This window comes from Prionailurus viverrinus, chromosome C1 (assembly GCF_022837055.1).
Source record: "Prionailurus viverrinus isolate Anna chromosome C1, UM_Priviv_1.0, whole genome shotgun sequence".
Lineage (NCBI taxonomy): Eukaryota > Metazoa > Chordata > Mammalia > Carnivora > Felidae > Prionailurus > Prionailurus viverrinus.
Window position 1 is genome coordinate 29271930 of NC_062568.1, and position 17160 is coordinate 29289089.

At 39.9% G+C, this 17160-nt stretch overlaps 2 protein-coding genes across 5 annotated transcripts in view; one reads left to right on the forward strand and one right to left on the reverse strand.

Moving 5' to 3' along the window:
• STRADB (STE20 related adaptor beta) overlaps positions 1-1111 on the reverse strand; it is a 35999-nt gene extending 34888 nt beyond the window's left edge. The window contains exon 1 of the mRNA XM_047870631.1: positions 928-1111. The gene's annotated coding sequence lies outside the window, so the exon portion shown is untranslated. The remainder of the gene's footprint in view (positions 1-927) is intronic.
• Positions 575-17160, forward strand: part of TRAK2 (trafficking kinesin protein 2) — a 66300-nt gene continuing 49714 nt past the window's right edge. The window contains exons 1-2 of one of the 4 annotated variants that reach the window (XM_047870627.1): positions 1178-1552; positions 2582-2694. The gene's annotated coding sequence lies outside the window, so the exon portion shown is untranslated. Of the gene's footprint in view, positions 593-1177; positions 1553-1700; positions 1719-2581; positions 2695-17160 lie in introns of those variants that run through there. The other 3 variants (XM_047870630.1, XM_047870626.1, XM_047870629.1) reach the window with 3 other exon arrangements.

The window sequence follows — 17160 nt, forward strand, 5'->3', positions numbered from 1 at the left end:
ACCTGCTCCATTATAAAATCACTTGAAGGCTTTCATATCAAATGTTAACAATTTGTTAGAATCATAGGTCACATTTACAGAACTTGGATTTTAATTTAGGCATCCAACAGAGGCCATTGTTACAGGGGATGCAAAAAAAAAAAACCACCAGATTTAACTCTGAGCCTTAAAATTACTGTAATTTTCAGAGGGATCTTGAGAACCCATAAAATCTTAAAAATTATAGCGACGCACGCACAACTCCGTAAAATTTTCCAAACTTAGTATCGTGACTCATGCTTTCAAAAAATATTTACTGAGCGCCTACTGTGCGCCAGACAGACTCTGTACCGGGGAGACGCTGTGTCACAAATCCTGACCAAGTTTTGAGGAAAAAGGTATTTGACACAACAAACCGACAAGGGAAAAATACAACGTTGGATTTAAATTCTGAGACCCAAACGAAGCTTGAGCATTTAATTTTCCAAGAGGTTCCTTCCGAGTCCTGCTTTGGGGGATCTTGACAGAGAACTCGTAGAAGGTGGTGCACAAACCCGGGCCAAAGGCCGTCTACAGTTTGGAAACTCCTCCAGGCTCCTGAGTGTGGCCAAAGGTGAGAGGCGGGGGCGGGGGCGGGGGCGGGGGCGGAGGTTGGAAGAGTGCACTTCGCGCAGCTCGCGCACTGCGCACCTGGCGCGGCCAAATCCGGCAAGCACCGCCTACCCCGCACGCAGGTGCCTCCGCCAGCGGGCGGCCGGGGGCTCAGGGGCCGCTCGCGCAAGCCGGATCCAGCCACGGCTCCGCCGGCTGCCCGGGCTTCGATTCGAAGCGGGGCGGCGAGTTCTAGCCTCCGGCTTCCCAAGGCGTGCGCGGACCAAACCGCGCTCCCTCACGTCCCCGACCGGGCCTTACACCCTCCCCTCCCCGGCCCAGCCTCCCCTTAATTACCCTGGCGGCGACCACAACCAGCGATTCTCCTCAGGCGGCCAGCGGTGCGAGGCCTGCTGGCCCCGGGAGCCCAGCTGGCCGAGGGGCACGGCGAGCGCACAAGACCCGCTCCCAGCGCGGGCGGCGGGGCGCAGCAAGGCGGCACGACCCGGACTGGGGCTGCGGGCCTGGAACTCTGCCCCAGTCCCCGGCAGTCCGCCCGGACTGGACTCGCCCCAGGGTTGCGGCCCCGCCTCCCGCCCCAGGGCTGGGCAGCCAGGGGGCGGGGTCTTGTAGCTTGAGGGCGGGGCCGAAGCGCCACAACTTGGAAGGGTGCAGGGGCGGGCGGACACGAAACCACAATTCCCGACAGGTCGTGCGCTGGGGCCGTGGAGGCTGCTGGGAGAATGGGTCTCCTTCGCTCTTCCCCAATTGTGTGGGGCAGTTAGGGACCCGGGCGTCGCTGCAAAACCGAAGTCGCCGAGTGATGATGTTGTGAAGTCGCTCGCCTGTCTCTGCCACGCCCGGGCGGTTACTGGCAGCGGCGGCCGCTTCGGCTGCAGCTCTCAGGCTGCTACCGGTTTAGATCCTTTCCCAGAGGGAGCGCGGGCGGAGGACGGAGGACGGAGGACGTCGGGGCATTCCTGTGAGTAACATTCCCGCGCATGACTCGAACTTGCCCTTGCCAACTTCCCCTGAAAACGCAGAAGCCTTCCAGCCCCGAGCGCCTCTCGGTCCTCTGAGGTCACGCGCGGACAGAACAGGAGGCTGGATATCGGAGGCCTGGGTCTTCGCCGGGTCCCCGCCCCGCGGTGGGAAGTGGTTTGTTTCCTAAGTGTGGGTGCGAAGTGATGGGTGCTGGGCTCTGGTCTCTGGGTTCACCCCAGCTGCACCTCTTGAGGATTGGCAGCATCTATCATTCTCTGTCGGAGAGCATCCAGCTGGAGCCCCAACCCTGAGTGATGAGCGGCTTTAGTGCCTGGACGTTAAACCTTAAGCCTCGGTCACCATCTGTGATGTGAGCGAAAGGAGAGGATATTGCAAAGAACTCTTTTCTGTGTTGATTTGGGCTTTTCTTGAGATTGATTTTGACCCAGATACCACATATCTTTGAAAAGAAATGGTTAACTTTAGTTTCAAGCATAGATAATAGATATTGGCAGATGTCGTTTTTAGTACCAGCATAATCTAAACAGTTAAAAGAGTTCTGGGTCATAATAATAATGGTGATCTCAGTTAATTGTCCACGAACCTTTTATTAAAACCTGCAGTTTCTACGCCGGGGTGGGGGGGGGGGGAGCAGTAACTTTTCACTGGAAATTCACCAAGCTAAAATGGATCATAGGAATAAAATGATATGGACTCTTCCAGTTTTTTTAAAAAATAGATATTTTAGCAAAAATTGTCCTGACCTTCAAATCTTTGCCATAGAATTGGAAGTCTGAGTTACAGTGATCTCCAAATTGCCTGTTAATAGCCTTGACGTGACACCTCAGAACAAACAGAACAAATTGTGAAGGACATTTGGTGGTGAGAAAGGGCAGGGATAAAGACACTTTATGATCTCAGCAGTTTTTCCAGCTTTCTATTTTTAAAATTAATGTTCAACAAGTCTCAGGCATTCAGCAATCACATGTATGAAAGACAGTGTTGTTGTTGTTGTTTTTTTTTACAGATTTTTATAAATTGTTGAAGGAGCCATAAAAAAGAACAAACATTTGAGTATAGTTGACCCTTGAACAACATGGAGGATAGGAGTGCCTATCCCCTGCACAGTCAGAAATCCAGGTATAACTTTTGACTCCCCGAAAACCTAATTACTAACAGCCTGTTGACCAGAACATAACATAAACAGTTGATTAGCATGTTTTGTGTTGTAGGTATTACATGCTGTATTCTTACAATAAAGTAAGCTAGAAAAAAGAAAACGTTGGGGCGCCTGGGTTGCCCAGTTGGTTGAGCATCCGGCTCAAGTCATGCTCTCATGGTTAGTGGGTTAGACCCCGAGTTGGGTTCTGTGCTGACAGCTCAGAGCCTGGAACCTGCTTCAGATTCCGTGTCTCCCTCTCTCTGCCCCTCCTCCGCCTGTGCGCTTGCATTCCCTCTCTCTCTCTCTCTCTCTCTCTCTCTCTCAAATATAAACATTAAAAAGCAAAAAGAAAATGTTTTTAAAAATCACAAGGAAAAGAAAATATGTTTACTGTGCTGTATTAAAAAAAAAATCTGTATATAAGTGGACCCTTGCAGTTAAAACCTGTGTTTGAGGCAGCTGTCCTGTCAATCAGCCAGGCACACCAGTCATAAGTTCTACATACATTCACTCACTTAATCTATAATAACCTTATTGTGCTACTCTGAGGCTCAAAGATTTTGCTTATGTAACAAGCGAAGATTCAAACCTGAATCTGCCTTGCTTCAAAGTTACAGGTCAGGTAAGTTGTACCTACTTCAGAAATTACTCGCCTTAAAGGTTGGGTGATTAAAAACTATTTTCCAGCATTATTTCCTAATACTGGTTCCTTACATACCTGGAATATCTAGAATAGGTTCTGAACCCCTGCTTTACTAGTTTTGAACAAAGTGTTCTCTCTGTTTACCATTCCTGTCCCCCGAAGAGCTGTTCATTAAGACCCTAAAAAAAGCTGGGGCGCCTGGGTGGCGCAGTCGGTTAAGCGTCCGACTTCAGCCAGGTCACGATCTCGCGGTCCGGGAGTTCAAGCCCCGCGTCGGGCTCTGGGCTGATGGCTCGGAGCCTGGAGCCTGTTTCCGATTCTGTGTCTCCCTCTCTCTCTGCCTCTCCCCCGTTCATGCTCTGTCTCTCTCTGTCCCAAAAATAAATAAACGTTGAAAAAAAATTAAAAAAAAAAAAAAAAAGACCCTAAAAGCCCATTCCAAATCCAGCGCAGTTTACTTGTGTAAGGCATGATAGGACTGGATTTTCATCTCAGAGGTTCTTTCCAGTTCAAAGGTTTAGTGATTCTACATTTGAAAATATGAGCCAGAGCGTTATTCTGTACTGAAAATCATCGTTAACATCAGTCGCCACAAAGAATAGAAAAACTAGTTTCCTAAAAATTTCACATCAATACCGAAAATGTTAAACACCAATATAAGAAATGAAACAGATAGTAATATGTATTTTTTTATTATTTTGAGCTCTTTATATCATCTGTACCAGTTTTCTACCCTCTTTAGTTACCATCCTCTTGAGTTAAGAAATCTGAGGCATTAAAATAATACATTTAAAATGACTTAGTGAATGAAGGGACTAAATTATTCATGGTTTCCAGTCATGTTTTTTCAGATCTGCAGTGCTCATGTAATAATAGGAAACATTTTTATAATACTGTGTGTTAGATATAGGTCAACATTTTACCTCTATTATCCTCACAATAGCATTATGCGGTGTTCTTGTAGATAGGCAATTGAAGCAGAGGATAAGTTAACATACCCAAGGTCATTCATCTACTAAGTGATAGAACTGGATATCAAACCAGGCATGCTCAGAAATCTTTAACATTTACTGAGCACCTTCTGTGAACCAACCCCACAACTGGGTGTTTTTATTATAATTAGATCATTTATCTGTACAACTACCTTAGATAGAATGTAAGTTCAGCATTTAGTGACTTGCCCAAAGATATAAGAATAAATGGTTCAGTTGAGATTTGAACCCACTCTTGCCTTTCTTCAAAGTCCTTATTCTTTCTTCTACTTTCCCTCAATAATCTAATCTTTATTAAATATCTTCAATGGGCCAGACACTGTGCTAGGGATTTAGCCCCTGCTCTTAATAAACACAGTCTGAAGAGGGAAAGACAAAATTGTGATAGTGTATTAATAGGATAGCAGTATACAGAAGGCAACATGCAGAGGTCCTATAGGAACAGAGAGAAAGGGAGTGAAATCTACCTGGGGTGGGAAGGCTTGGGCCAGTCTTGGAAAAACAAATGGGAATAAGCCTGGACAAAGAAAAGGAGAAGGGGTTGTTGTGGGCTGAATGGTGCCCCACCAAAATTTATATGTTAAAGTCTTAACCTCCAAAACCTCAGAATGTGACTGTATTTGGAGATAGGGCCTTTAAGGAGGTGATTGAGTTAAATGGAGCCTTTAGGATGGGTCATATTTCATTCTGACTGGTGTCTATAAGAAGAAGAACTTTGGAAACAAAAAGAGACACCAAGGATGTGTGCACAGAGGAAAAAAATTATATGAGAACACATTCACAAGGCAGGGATCTGCAAGTGTCAGGAGAAAGCAAGCCTGCCAATACTTTGATATTCGACTTCTAGCCTCCAGAACTGTGAGGAAATAAATTTCTCTCATTTAAGCTACCCGGTCTATGGTATTTTGTTATGGCAGTCCTAGCAAACTACGGCAGGGATGTTCTAGCAAAAGGAATGACATACAAAAAGCCTTTGAGGTGTGCCAGGTGATTAGATTTCATGGTAAGAAGTGTTGAGAGATGAAGCTGGAGATTAGGCTGGGGCCATATTAAGACGATTTTGTATGAAATGCTAAGGAGCTGAACTTTATCCTAAGGAGGATGGAATGGAGAGGGTTTGTAGCAGAGGAAAAACATTAGATCTGCATTTTAGAAAGACTACTCTGAACTTTGTGGAGGATGGATTAAAGAGGATAAGACTGGAAGCAAGGAGATCAATTAGGTGGAAGCTGAACTAAATATTTTCTTGCAGTATTGAAGTGTCAAACTAAAGCAGAACTATTGTTAAGGAAGATTTTAAAGGCCACAGCTAACCCTTAGGGCAAACATGGGAGGATTTAGGAAGAATTTGTATCTAGAGACCAGCTTTACTTTTGACATTTTGCTTTCCGTAAATAAATAAAGCTTTATACCACAGAATGTTCAGTATTTGCCCACTGCATTTAATAGACAGTTTTATGGGGCTTACACTGTTTTAAGCCAACTCCTCTGATGACCTTATAAAATATCTACCATTATTATCTCCGTTTTATACGTAAAGATATTGAAGCACAAAAGAGTAACTTACCCATCATCACATAGCAAATGTTAGAATCAAACTCAGCCTGTCCTCACAGTCTGTGCTCCTAGCCATTATACTACGTGTTACCATATGTTATTTATCAAGATCTTCAAGTACCTATGAAAGGAGGGAGTAATAAAAAAAATAAATTGGGTTATGTGTGCTATAGGAAGTATATAGTTTATCAGAGGAGATAAGGAATAATTATATGGTTAAAATGTTTTAGAGAAAAGTGGAGAGTATTCAGAAGTAATCTTATTTCAAGTTGAAGCTTCTGGGAAAACTGGCACTGGGAAAAAGTGGCGTTTGAACTGGGGTATGAAGAATGGCTAGACTTTGAATATGTACAAGGAGAAGAGATATTAAAGGTAGAAGAAATTGCATGAACAAAGTTACAGGATTGAGGGTTTCTTGGTGTGTCTAGGGAGCTGGTAAAGAGAATCCTTTGTTTTGTCTGGGCTATATTATGTTGGTGGAGAATCCAGTTTGGGGATTGGGGGGACACCAACTGCCTGGGAAGGAGAGCTCTTAGGGAATGAAGGGCAATGAAAATTGTGAGGTTTGAAGTCAAATGATTGAGGTATATGCTAGATGTAATTATTTTTTAGGAGAGGATAAAGCTCATCTAGTCCCAACTCATAAGTTAAATCCTGTCTTCAGTGTCTCACAAATCCCTCTTACTGTTCCCATTCACCTCATTTATGCCTTTATTACAATAATCCAGGCATAATTTGATAACATTTAAAATGATTTTTATCTCAAATTTTTCTATCCTTGAAATTTATTCTGTATTCTGATTCCAGATTTATTTCTGAAATGTCATTTTTTTTTTTTAAGATTTTATTTTTCGGTAATCTCTACACCCAGCATGGGGCTCGAAATCACAACTCTGAGATCAAGAGTTGCATGCTGTACCGACTGAGCCAACCAAGCACCCCTCAGTCGTCACTTTCATTTAGAAACTTGTTCCTTATAGGATCAAGTTCAGACTTCTTAATCTGAACTTGCCAAATTTAAGGTTCCAAGTACTTTCCCCATAATCAGTCTTACTTAAATTGGTCTATACACTGCTGCCCAACTGGCTCCGTCTTCTGTTTGCTTTGGGGCTTCTTCTTTTTTTTTTTTTTTTTCTTTGTCTTTTACCTACTGGACACTCCCCTTCTCACCGTTCAAATCCTTCCATCTTTGAGGAACCTACTTAAATCTTACTCCTGTGTGAAACCAGTTCACTTCAGCCAAAAAGAGCTTTCCTTCCACTGACTCGTATGTAGAACAGTTCTGTTCTAATACTCATTAGATATTTATTATCTGGTGGTGTTATCTTCTTTTCTTAGCTATCTTAGATCATATCTAGATCATGGAGCTCATTAGAGCTCTCCCTGATAGATCTTAGATTTCTTTAGATCTTTAAACTCCCTTAGGTCAGAGGCTGTCATATACCACTTTTTTTCTCTTGTCTTTTAGTTTAATTCAAGAGGCATTTGTTGAAAACTGTCCAGTAAGCAGCTGATTGACCAGTTGTTAGTTCGGGTCATTTTACTGAAATTTCTTCTATAACTAGCTTCTTAATATGTAATGTTCCTGGCTTTGTTACTGATTCATATAACCTTGGGATATCCTGTTTAAACACCCTGGATTATGATTTATTTGTGCTAGAAAATGAGCATACAAAGTTAACTCGTGGTATAGAAGTGGAACTAATTCATGTTGTATGGATCATTGAGGTCTTTGAAGCTTATCCATGTCTATATCCATTAGCGTTTGCCAAACTTCAAGTTCTTTCTCTTTAGAAAGCTTTCTGACAATAAGGAAGGAATAGTTAAGGGTCTAATTTAAGAGTGTTACACTATGTGTGTAAGAAAAAAATTGATATGTGTGTTCATGGTGAAAGAATTCACCCACTAGTTCAGTTAATAGTTCATTTCAACTACAAATTAGTATTGAGTTGCTTAAGCTCCTACCATTATCTACTCATTCTGATCATCAAGAGAGAAGAAAGGGAGAAGGTAGCCCCTCCCCCTTCCTTCCTGGAAGACCACTTCCTGAAAGTAAATTGTAATATATGTTGTGAAAGAAACAAATTAGATGCTGAATTAGAAAATAAAGATGGCAGGGGAGGCTGGCTACTTTAGATGAGGTAGACTGGCAACTTCTCCCTAAGGATGATTTTTCTGGAAGAGTGAGAAGTAATTACCATATAAACAATAAGAGGAAAGGGTATTACAGGTACAGTGAACAGTTACAAAGGCCCAGAGATAGGAGAGAATGTGATGAGGAAATTAAAAAAAAAAAAAAAAAATGACAAGGTTGTGTCTCTGTGGCTGAGTATAAGCAAGGAGAGTGGTGCAAGATGAGTGAAGAGAAGTAGTCAGGGGGCCAGACTAGGCCAGACCCTGTAGACTGTGATTTGATGTATGGATCTTATCCTAGGTTTTGTTTTTTTTTAAAGGAGTTTAGGGTGTTTGGGTTTTTTTGTTTGTTTGTTTGTTTTTAATGTTTATTTATATTTGAGACAGACAGAGACAGAATCCAAAGCAAGGTCCAGGCTCTGAGCTGTCAGCACAGGGCTCGAACCCACAAGCCGTGAGATCATGACCTGGGCTAAAGTCAGATGCTTAACTGACTGAGCCACCCAGGCACCCCAAAGGAGTTTAGTTTTTAACACATTTTTCTTGTTGCCTTACAGAGACAAAGAGCAAGAAGTTGAGCATGGAGTCCTGTTATAAGAGGCTGGTTCATAGACTAAGAGCTAATGATGGGTAGAATTAGGATGACAGAAGAGGGGATGAAGAAAAGTGGGCAAATTTGAGGCATATATTGGTATTAGACTGTATAGGATTTGGTAATGGATTGGATGTAGAAGATGAGAGAAAGAAGGCATCTACTACTGTTCAGTGGATCAATTCAAGGGAATATAATCAGCCTGTGAGAAATTTGAGTGCAGCTGAGGAAGTCTAGTCTGAAGAGCCAGATTTGGAGTTATTAACACTGCAGAGGTAGTGGTTGGTTTGCACAAAGGTAAATGAACAAGAGCAGCAATAAAGAATGCAGTCACATTTGGAACTTTGGGGAACACCAGCATTTAAGGATCAAGGGGAGGGAGCTGGGTGATCCAATGAAGGGATTTGAGAAAGTGCATTCATTTTAAGATGTAGACTTCAGGAAAGTCATAGGAAAGTTTAAGTAGGGAGTGGTCAACACTACTGAACAAGAGATACTAAGGTAACAACTAAGAAATCATGACTGGATGCGTAAGCAGGGCCTATTGGTAACGGAAGAGAATGCAGTTTCAGGAAAAATCAGATTATAGTGGGGTTGAGGTGTGAATAAAAGATAAGGAAGAGAGTAAATACTCTTTGAAGAAACTTGACTGAGAACAGAGAGCAATAGCTAGAGGGGAACCCAGAGTCTTGAAGAAGAGAAATTTTAAATTTTATCTGTTTTTTTTTTTTAAGGTTTTGAGCAAAGTGGAAGGTTTTGAGCATGATAATTGACCAAGGAGGATGTTGCTATTGAATAGGGATAACTAGTGGAGCAAAGTTTAGAGAAGGCAGGAGTAGAGACTTTTAAGTAACATATGTTTCAATATTTTATACCTGGGTGAGCATATACATATGGTAGACAAATTGTAAGGTAATTGTAAAATAAGTTTCTCTCCCACTTCTGTCTTCCAGCCACCCAGTTCTTCTAAGAGAATTGCTAATTTATATTCTGATTAACAAGTGTACAAGTGCATGATTGAGGTTATGCTTGTGTTTAATTCTCAGAGTTTGGAGAGAAATCTAGCTATAGATGATATAGATTTATTGGTGGCAGGAATAAAAGTAAGAAGGATGGAGAACAGATGGGTTCAGAGATGAATGTCAAAGATGTGGTATGGAGCTGTCTCAGAAAAGGACATTTAAGAGGATAATGGAGGGCATGCCTATGATGTGAGATCCATGGTTGATGACTAAATTTACAGCAGCCCCATTCCACGTGGTTTTGTGACTTTTCCAGGAGAACTTAACTACTTCTTTATATTTAAAATGCATGTCAACTTAGAAAAGACTTCTCAAAAATTCATCACTTAAGTAAATGCATGTTTGGTGTCCCAAGTGCCAAAGCTCTGCTTTCTACTCTTACTGCTTTCAGTCTAGGCATGTTGTGTCTGGTGCTTTGAGGTTATTCAGGCCAGTGATATAAATCAAAACAAAGATAAGTTTGTTGGTTAAGAAAGAGCATTCTCTGTCTGAAGGAAGAAAAGAAGAGATGGAGACTAGAAACCAACTAAACTGTCCCTGAGATGGTACTACTGTTTCTAAAGCACATAACAACTTAAAAAATTTTTTCTTTTCAATCATTTTTAGCTCTTTAGCTAGTACTAGGCTAAACCACTAACTTCCTTTGTTTTATTTTAGTCACAAATTCAAGACTACAAACAAGACTTAGATTAGCAGTTGTGCGTTTAAGAAGATATTTGATCATTTTCATTTGATGTGGGGCTTATTTTAAATGTATCCATAAACAGCTGCAAATGTTATTAGTGGAAAACATAATAAATCTAAGCAAGAAGCCAAAGATTCCATTTTAGCTTCCCTTGAAACTGACTAGTTCTTTTTCGTTATGACAAGAAAAGTGGGTACTGCATTATTGCTATAAAAATGATAAATCACCCTTTTAACAGCAAACTCTTATATAGAGGTGTTTTTTGTTGTTGTTTTGTTTTGTCTTGTTTTGTTTTTGAGAGAGAGGGAGGAGTAGGGGGAATGGCAGAGGAAGAGGGAGAGAGAGCATCTTAAGCAGGCTCCAAGCCCAGTGTGGAGCTGAAGCAGGGGCTCAATCACATGACACTGAGATCATGATCTGAGCTGAAATCAATAGTCTCTTAACCTACTGAGCCACCCAAGCACTCCTCATATAGAGTTTTTCATAAAGCAAATACAGTGTTTTCTTTCAAATGTTCAATCTTTGCTTAATTTTTCAAGGCAGTTCATTTAATTGACGCTGGACTGAAATGTATTAATCAGTTTTGTTCGTTAAATTACTTCTGTAATTCAGTGTGTTGGCATTTTTAATCTTTAAGCTTATAGCTAGGTATGTATTGTGAGCCTACTATGTGTCTGTTGCTTTTAGCTTTGGGGCATACAAAAATAAAATACTGTCATTCAAAAAGCTCACAGTGTTATAGTGAGGAAGATAGTGAGCACATAGTCTGGTAACATCCAAGAAGAGCAGTCAATAAATACTGATTAAAGAGTAAAATAATAATTGGGGCACCTGGGTGGCTCAGTCGGTTGGACATCCAACTTTGGCTCAGGTCATGATCTCACAGTCCGTGAGTTCAAGCCCCGCATCGGGCTCTGTGCTGACAGCTCAGCCTGCTTTGGATTCTGTGTCTCCCTCTCTCTCTGCTCCTTCCCTACTCATGCTCTGTTTCTCTCGTCTCAAAAATAAATAAAAACATTAGAAAAAAATTTTTTTAAAAAAAGAGTAAAATAATCATGAAAAATTTTAAGAATTCTTAAACCATTTTTTCCATGTTTGTAATCCACTATGTACTTCTCAATAGCAATTAACAGTAAAATTCTCACAAAAGAGAGAAGAACCTATATTTTTCTTGGGGTTCAATAAAGAAGGGACAGAGTGTATTCATAGCCAGCCTATAGAAAATAAAAAAGGACACCAAGATGAGAAAAGCACTTGACAATAGTGCTAAAGGAAGAGAAGCAAGCCAACTAAATCCCAGTGCTGGAGGGATGAAAGAAAGAGGTAATTGAGGAGCTAGCCAAGGGCAGAAAAACAGGTCCTGGGGTTCAGTCTCAAGGAGACACCTTCTGGGTTCTCTGATAACCTGGTTGTCTGGTTTCTCAGCCAACAGCCAGTTAGAAAACAGAGAGGCACCCTGCAATGGCAAAGTGTAGTAGCCTCACAGTGAGGGGGAAAAGAAAATGAGAAGTGGACTTACAATCTCCAAAAAATTAGCATTTTCTGACGATTTATTGTAAGAAGAAAGAGCTTTTTAAAAGCTTATAATCCTGGAGGGTACAGCTGGAGTCATTATACTATAATATAGTGATTGCTAGACATAGTAATGACCCTGAGTCATCAAATTCTTTTTAGTCTGTTCTAAGGACTTTTTTCCCCCACTCCCATAGCAGTTGGACTTTCTCATTACCATGCCTTAACTTTAGGGGAAAAATATTTTACTACCAATGTTTTTAAAATAAGAAAGCTTGGGGAGAGGGTCATTATTAAAGGTTTTGTGGGTTTTGCCACAGTGTTGTCAAACTCATCTCTAGGGACTTTGCAACTTCACTGTAACTGGTGGGCTTAATTGATAGAGCCCTGTCCATAGCTAACATCTCTTACTGAAACTCATGAGAAACCTTTATAGACTTTGTAAATTGTACTAAGAAAGCTCTCAGTTTTCAAATGCTCTGACAGTCTTAGGTTTCTCATGTAGTTTCGTTTTTGTCCCTACTACAGAAGGCAAGGATATAACTTGACTAGAGATTGAGTCATTCATTTCAATAAATATTTATTGAATGCCTGGCATATGCAAGATATCAAGATATAGGTAGACTTAATTTATTGGAATAAGGATTTATTTTGGTCTATATTCCACTAATTTTAGTGGAGTGGAGAAGGAGAATTTCTCAAACTACACATGCTCACTGTCCCCCACACTCCCAGTCTCTTGATAGTAGAGCTCAAGAGTTTGGATGACCCAGCTTTGGAAAACATAGTCTTGGGTTTGATTCTGACATTAACCTAGCTTGGGCAAGTTAATTAACCTCTAAGCTTCAGTTTTCTTGCTTATGAAATGGTGACAATAATAATGTTCACATCTTGGGGTTCTGAGGATTAAAAGGGGTCATGTGCATAAAGCCTTTATTCCAATGCTTAGCACATAGTAAGTACTCCATCAGTATTATCTATTATTATTAGGAAAGACTGAATGTGGATCAAAATTGAGAATATATTTCTTTATCATGTGTTTCTCATTTGAAACACAGAAGGTTCTTGTGTCTTTATTATCAATTGTTTAACATTATCAGCTGATCTTAGAAAACTTTAATACTGCTAGTTTCACTTGTTGTTTTCTACAGCAAATTCATGAATTTAACATAGAAGTTGGTTTGTTTTCACTGTCAAAAGAAGATAGTATCTGCTCAGGAAAAGTCTCACAGGGCAGTGATGTCTCCTATTCAATTGTTCAAGTCTAGAAACTGAAGTTTTCTCAGTGTACTCTGAGTTGATAGATCTGGAGGAAAAGACACACTAAGCAAACTCACTCAAGAATAAACAAGCCAGAATGTCTGCCATTAATGTACAGTAGAACTATCAAGTGAACTGTATGTTTTCGTTTACAAACTGTATTTTTCTCTTATAGGAAAATTTGTAGGAGAAGCCAAGTTAACACAAGTTTTGTGTTTTTGTGTGCTTTTAGACATGGAGGACATCTGAAGCATACGGAACAATCTGCTTAGGGAATGGGGAGGGGTGGGCTGAGTAGCAGTAGGCCACACTAGCTCACAGTAGAAGGGGCTGAGGCTGGAGGACCAGGTGGAAAGCTATTGCAGTAGCCAGAGAGAGAGAAGGGCTTGAACTAAGGCCATGGCAACAGGCTTGGAGAATAAGTAGACAGGGACAGGTGACTACATGAAAAGAAGGAATTGAAGAGAAGAAAGATGACTCTTAGATTTTTGGCTCTGCTGATCAGTTAAACTGATAATATTAACTAATTAGTAAAGCAGGAAAAAACAGGTTTCATGGGAGAAGGATATAAGTTCATTTTGGAATGTGATGAATTTATGGTATTGATTACAAGTTGATGTTTAGAGTTGTGGTTTAAAGTCCTATGCGAATTTGGGCTAAAGATAGAGACTTGGGAAGTAATTATAATATAATTAGAAATTAAGGCCTTTGAAGTAGATGAGATTCCTTAGGAGAGAAAGGAGAGGGGCTTGATAAAATCCTGAAGAACAGGGGCTACTAGCTATTAGTAAGGCATGTAGAGAAAGATGGTTCTGAAATTTTCTCAGCTGCCTACTTACTGTGCCTGTCAGGCTCAGAATCTCATTGTCTCCTGAGTGGCAGATAATAGCCATAGCTCAAAAAATTTACCTGAACTTCATTGGCAAACCAGAGTCATCCATTGCATGTCAGTTCTCCCTCAAAAGATAACCTTATTTTGAAGTCCTAGAGTTAATTGTGGCAACTGGTTTGGAAAATGATGACTAATATCTAAACTACAATGTAATTTGAACATCTCCTTGCTTAGCAGAATTACATTACTGAAAAAGTTATATGTCTTAGATATGTAGAATTCTAGAAATCATTCTAGAAATATATATGTTTATAAATATGTTTATAATATTCTGTTCTGACCACTCCCATTTTAAGTTACACCCTGTTCCTGGTCATATAAGATTGCATGTCCTGGTGCCACTGATTACTTTGTTGATCTGAAGAACCTACAGTTTTTTCTTTTGGCATCTTTTGGAAACGGCTACCTTATTATAAGTTTAAAATAACTGAAGGATTTAGGATCATCTTAAGTCACCAAGAGCAAGTTTACATTTGATTGTTAGAGGAGACAAAGAGAAATGAAGACACAGGTTTCTACCTCTTATTGAATTAATTCTGTTTTTAAAATTTGTATTTACCTTACTGCTATGCTAAAGTGGTGTTTAAGGGGTCTTCTTAGCTATTTTATTTGAAGATAAGTCCTGAAGAGCAGATTATACAATAATACTCTTAAGTCTGCCAGCATGATTACATCTGTTCAGTTCATTTCTTAATCTTCTGTGAACTGTTTGTAGGTTTTCAGATGATGATATCTCTTGATTTAATCTACAGCTTAAATATTTCCAATCAACATTGAAAGAATATACTTTCTGATTTGTTGGGTAAGGATGTATTTGGTTCTAGAAATATAGTATATATAGTTTTGTGGTATAGTACCAATGGAATCTGGAAGCTGTTGTATAAAATGTCTCTGCTCGAGGTGTTTCCCCCATTTTTGGTTAAGAGAACAGAAATCCCAAATTCTATGCCATTTACTCTGCATTACTCATTTTTGAATCAAAAATCATGATTTGAATCATGATTTGAATCAAAAGGACACAAATTTCTGTTAAAAAAAAGACTTTAAAATATTATAGCTATGATGATTTTATTAAAATCCCAGAATATAAATTCTTGACACCAACTGCTCTTGTGAATAAATATTGTATTGTATTGTATTATATTGTATTGTATTGTATTGTATTGTATTTATTATTTTGGGGGGCTGTAAAAGTTTATTTCAGGAACATGTATTTTCTTTTTTTCTTTTTCAAATTTTTATTTAAATTCTAGTTAGCTAACATACAGTGCAATATTGGTTTCAGGAGTAAAATTCAGTGATTCATCACTTACATACAACACCCAGTGCTCATCATACCAAGTGCCCTCCTTAATATCCATCACCCATCTTGCCATCCCCTACCCACCCTGCTCCATCAACCTTCAGTTTGTTCTCTGTCTTTAAGAGTCTCTCATGGTTTGTTTCCCTCTCTGTTTTTATCTCCCCTCCCATATGTTCATCTGTTTTGTTTCTTAAATTCCACACATGAATAAAATTATGGTATTTGCCTCTCTGACTATAGCATAATACTCTCTAGCTCCATCCACATTGTTGCAAATGGCAAGGTTTCATTTTTTTTTTGATGTTTGAGTAATGTTCCATTATACACACACACACACACACACACACACACACACACCCCACCTCTTCTTTAGCCATTCATCATTCGATGGACATTTGAGCTGTCTCCATAGCTTGGCCATTGTTGATTATGCTGCTGTAAACATCAGGGTTCATGTACCCCTTTGAATCTGTATTTTTGTATCCTTTGGGTAAATACCTAGTGTAATTGCTGGATCCTAGGGTAGTTCTATTTTTAACTTTTTGAGGACCCTCCATACTGTTCACCAGAGTAGCTGCACCAGTTTAGATTCCTACCAGGAGTGTAAGAGGGTTCCCTTTTCTCCGCATCCTTGCAAACCCCTGTTGTTTCTTGGGTTGTGAACAAATATTTTAATGTATCTATAACCCAAATGTCAGCTGAGTGTCCAGACAGACCCTTTAAAAGCTAAATAGTTGTCTTGAACCTTCAATTTCATGTTATGGGGAAGCAAAACCCTCCCTAAGATATCTGCAAATTCCTGGTGTTCTTGTGGCCTCTGAGCTACTGCCATCTGGCTTCTGTCTCCCACTCCAGAGGACGAAAAAACAGTTATTTCCCTAATCTTATGTAGAGCATCTTAGCCTTTCTTTTGATGCTGCAAGGCCTCACCTTCCACAAGTGGCTTTTCCATGTATTTTTCCCAAACAAAAGCCATTTGTTTCCTAAGAGGAGCTCTGCTATCATATGGTAAGATGATGAAATGTGTACCTTATTAGGTGTAATGTGATAATATTAACCCTTTTAGTAAATCTTATTTTCTCCATTTATCAATCTTTTAAATATTTATTTTTTTAAATACAAGTTTATTTTTGAGACAGAGAGAGAGAGAGAGAGAGAGAGAGAGAGCGAACAGGGGAGGGGCAGAGAGAGGGAGAGAATCCCAAGCAGGCTCTACACTGTCAGTGCAGAGCCTGATGCAGGGCCCAATCCCATGAACCACGAGATCATGACCTGAGCTGAAATTGTGAGTCAGACACTTAACCAATGGAACCACCCAGGGGTCCCAAACTTTTAAATATTTAACTAATTCATACTAAACTCAGTCTCCACACCTTAGAAATTATAAGAAAACCCTGTCTTGAAAAAGCTTTTGCAATATTGGAATTGGATATATTGTCTAACATTGTGTAGCTCTTTGCCAGATCAGACAGAGAAAATAGTGCTCTCTTGAAAGGACATAGGATTTCAGATAGAGTTTGAAGAGACATGATTATAATTATATGAGAAGTAGTCTGCCTTCTGAAAGAACAGTAGGGCTTCCTTGGGTTTTAAATTTTTTCCCTTTTATCTCCTACCTTGCTCCAAGTTTCCCTCACTTTCTAACCCACAGGCAAGCATTTTAATGTGTTTATAAGTTTAATGCAGAAAAAAATTAATTTATTGTGTAAATGTCATTATGGTATATCTCTAATTTTGTTTATAGCCGTTTGTTTGAATGGCTGTACTCCCACCGTGCATTCCCACCATGAGCATTTTATTCAGGGAAATTTTTATAAGAGTTTCCCTAACACTAGTAGTTAGTAACAAGAAAG